This window comes from Ovis canadensis, chromosome 21 (genome assembly GCF_042477335.2).
Source record: "Ovis canadensis isolate MfBH-ARS-UI-01 breed Bighorn chromosome 21, ARS-UI_OviCan_v2, whole genome shotgun sequence".
In the NCBI taxonomy this organism is placed as follows: Eukaryota; Metazoa; Chordata; class Mammalia; order Artiodactyla; family Bovidae; genus Ovis; species Ovis canadensis.
The window spans coordinates 616,099-620,104 of NC_091265.1; positions in this window are offsets into that span (position 1 = coordinate 616,099).

Below are 4,006 nucleotides of genomic sequence, written 5' to 3' on the forward strand. Positions count from 1 at the left end.
GAGGCTGACTCTCTGGGCGCCCAGCAGATGCCTCACACACGTAGCTTCCCTAGCGCTCTCCTCCCCAGCAGAGACATGTCCAGCTGGTTGGGGCCTGCCCCTGCGTGCCTGGGCTCCTGCGCATAGCCCCAGTTCAGGGCTAGCAGCCCCTGAGCCAAGACCTGCAGGAGGCGAAGAGCGCCCCCAACTGGAAGCCGAGTGAACAGCTGGCGGGGAGGCGAGCCTCCTCGAGGGAAGAAGAGGCAGCACAGCCTCGTTTGGCTCAAGCCCTACTTGGCTGGAGCTGAGTGCGCCTCCAGGACGGCAGAGCTCCAGCTCTGCTCAGAGGCCCGATCTGGCAGAGTTGCTGGCGCGAGGCTGCTCTGCCCTGGGCGAGCCTTGCCCAGACTTGCCTCGCTGTTAGGCTTCCTGCCCAGGAAGGAGCAGGCTGCGCGAGGCTGGGAGACGCCACTGGCGCCTTCCTGGCCTCAGCTCCGCTCCTGCCTTGCCTTTGCACCTAGGCCCCAGGCGTCCTTGGGGAGGGCTTAGGGGCCGGTGGCTTGCACACTGCCAAGGGCTCCAGCAGGAAGAGCTCTGTGCGAGTGAAGGGAAGGGCCAGTGCAGGGCTCCTCCAGCGGTTGCTTGGCCGCCCAGGCTCAGCGCCGCACGGAGTGCACCAGGCTCCCAGGGCCCCTGGCTGGGGTCTGAAGCTCCGCACACCCGGAGGCTGACTCCCAGGGAGTCCAGCAGCTGCCTCACACACGTAGCTTCCCTAGCGCTCTCCTCCCCAGCAGAGACGTGTGCAGCTGGTTGGGGCCTGCCCCTGCGTGCCTGGGCTCCCGCCCACAGCCCCAGCTCAGGGCAAGCAGCCACTGAGCCAAGACCTGCAGGAGGCGCAGAGCGCCCCCACCTGGAAGCCGAGTGAACAGCTGGCGCGGAGGCGAGCCTCCTCGAGGAAAGAAGAGGCAGCCCAGCCTCGTTTGGCTCAAGCCCTACTTGGCTGGAGCCGAGTGCGCCTCCAGGACGGCAGAGCTCCAGCTCTGCTCAGAGGCCCTTTCTGGCAGAGTTGCTGGCGCGAGGCTGCTCTGCCCTGGGCGAGCCTTGCCCAGACTTGCCTCGCTGCTAGGCTTCCTGCCCAGGAAGGAGCAGGCTGCGCGAGGCTGGGAGACGCCACTGGCGCCTTCCTGGCCTCAGCTCCGCTCCTGCCTTGCCTTTGCACCTAGGCCCCAGGCGTCCTTGGGGAGGGCTTAGGGGCCGGTGGCTTGCACACTGCCAAGGGCTCCAGCAGGAAGAGCTCTGTGCGAGGGAAGGGAAGGGCCTGTGCAGGGCTCCTCCAGCGGTTGCTTGGCCACCCAGGCTCAGCGCCGCACGGAGTGCACCAGGCTCCCAGGGCCCCTGGCTGGGGTCTGCAGCCCCGCACACCCGGAGGCTGACTCCCTGGGAGTCCAGCAGCTGCCTCACACACGTAGCTTCCCTAGCGCTCTCCTCCCCAGCAGAGACGTGTGCAGCTGGTTGGGGCCTGCCCCTGCGTGCCTGGGCTCCCGCCCACAGCCCCAGCTCAGGGCAAGCAGCCCCTGAGCCAAGACCTGCAGGAGGCGCAGAGCGCCCCCACCTGGAAGCCGAGTGAACAGCTGGCGCGGAGGCGAGCCTCCTCGAGGGAAGAAGAGGCAGCCCAGCCTCGTTTGGCTCAAGCCCTACTTGGCTGGAGCCGAGTGCGCCTCCAGGACTGCAGAGCTCCAGCTCTGCTCAGAGGCCCGTTCTGGCAGAGTTGCTGGCGCGAGGCTGCTCTGCCCTGGGCGAGCCTTGCCCAGACTTGCCTCGCTGCTAGGCTTCCTGCCCAGGAAGGAGCAGGCTGCGCGAGGCTGGGAGACGCCACTGGCGCCTTCCTGGCCTCAGCTCCGCTCCTGTCTTGCCTTTGCACCTAGGCCCCAGGCGTCCTCGGGGAGGGCTTAGTGGCCGGTGGCTTGCAAACTGCCAAGGGCTCCAGCAGGAAGAGCTCTGTGTGAGGGAAGGGAAGGGCCAGTGGAGGGTTCCTCCAGCGGTTGCTTGGCCGCCCAGACTCAGCGCCGCACGGAGTGCCCCAGGCTCCAAGGGCCCTAACTGGGGTCTGCAGCCCCGCACACCCGGAGGCTGACTCCCTGGGGGCCCAGCAGCTGCCTCACACACGTAGCTTCCCTAGCGCTCTCCTCCCCAGCAGAGACGTGTGCAGCTGGTTGGGGCCTGCCCCTGCGTGCCTGGGCTCCCGCGCACAGCCCCAGCTCAGGGCAAGCAGCCCCTGAGCCAAGACCTGCAGGAGGCGAAGAGCGCCCCCAACTGGAAGCCGAGTGAACAGCTGGCGGGGAGGCGAGCCTCCTCGAGGGAAGAAGAGGCAGCCCAGCCTCGTTTGGCTCAAGCCCTACTTGGCTTGAGCCGAGTGCGCCTCCAGGACGGCAGAGCTCCAGCTCTGCTCAGAGGCCCGTTCTGGCAGAGTTGCTGGCGCGAGGCTGCTCTGCCCTGGGCGAGCCTTGCCCAGACTTGCCTCGCTGCTAGGCTTCCTGCCCAGGAAGGAGCAGGCTGGGCGAGGCTGGGAGACGCCACTGGCGCCTTCCTGGCCTCAGCTCCGCTCCTGCCTTGCCTTTGCACCTAGGCCCCAGGCGTCCTTGGGGAGGGCTTAGGGGCCGGTGGCTTGCACACTGCCAAGGGCTCCAGCAGGAAGAGCTCTGTGCGAGGGAAGGGAAGGGCCAGTGCAGGGCTCCTCCAGCGGTTGCTTGGCCGCCCAGGCTCAGCGCCGCACGGAGTGCCCCAGGCTCCCAGGGCCCTGGCTCGGGTCTGCAGCCCCGCACACCCGGAGGCTGACTCTCTGGGCGCCCAGCAGATGCCTCACACACGTAGCTTCCCTAGCGCTCTCCTCCCCAGCAGAGACGTGTGCAGCTGGTTGGGGCCTGCCCCTGCGTGCCTGGGCTCCTGCGCACAGCCCCAGCTCAGGGCAAGCAGCCCCTGAGCCAAGACCTGCAGGAGGCGAAGAGCGCCCCCAACTGGAAGCCGAGTGAACAGCTGGCGGGGAGGCGAGCCTCCTCGAGGGAAGAAGAGGCAGCACAGCCTCGTTTGGCTCAAGCCCTACTTGGCTGGAGCCGAGTGCGCCTCCAGGACGGCAGAGCTCCAGCTCTGCTCAGAGGCCCGATCTGGCAGAGTTGCTGGCGCGAGGCTGCTCTGCCCTGGGCGAGCCTTGCCCAGACTTGCCTCGCTGCTAGGCTTCCTGCCCAGGAAGGAGCAGGCTGCGCGAGGCTGGGAGACGCCACTGGCGCCTTCCTGGCCTCAGCTCCGCTCCTGCCTTGCCTTTGCACCTAGGCCCCAGGCGTCCTTGGGGAGGGCTTAGGGGCCGGTGGCTTGCACACTGCCAAGGGCTCCAGCAGGAAGAGCTCTGTGCGAGGGAAGGGAAGGGCCAGTGCAGGCCTCCTCCAGCGGTTGCTTGGCCGCCCAGGCTCAGCGCCGCACGGAGTGCACCAGGCTCCCAGGGCCCCTGGCTGGGGTCTGCAGCCCTGCACACCCGGAGGCTGACTCCCTGGGCGCCCAGCAGCTGCCTCACACACGTAGCTTCCCTAGCGCTCTCCTCCCCAGCAGAGACGTGTGCAGCTGGTTGGGGCCTGCCCCTGCGTGCCTGGGCTCCCGCGCACAGCCCCAGCTCAGGGCAAGCAGCCCCTGAGCCAAGACCTGCAGGAGGCGCAGAGCGCCCCCACCTGGAAGCCGAGTGAACAGCTGGCGGGGAGGCGAGCCTCCTCGAGGGAAGAAGAGGCAGCCCAGCCTCGTTTGGCTCATGCCCTACTTGGCTGGAGCCGAGTGCGCCTCCAGGACGGCAGAGCTCCAGCTCTGCTCAGAGGCCCGTTCTGGCAGAGTTGCTGGCGCGAGGCTGCTCTGCCCTGGGCGAGCCTTGCCCAGACTTGCCTCGCTGCTAGGCTTCCTGCCCAGGAAGGAGCAGGCTGCGCGAGGCTGGGAGACGCCACTGGCGCCTTCCTGGCCTCAGCTCCGCTCCTGCCTTGCCTTTGCACCT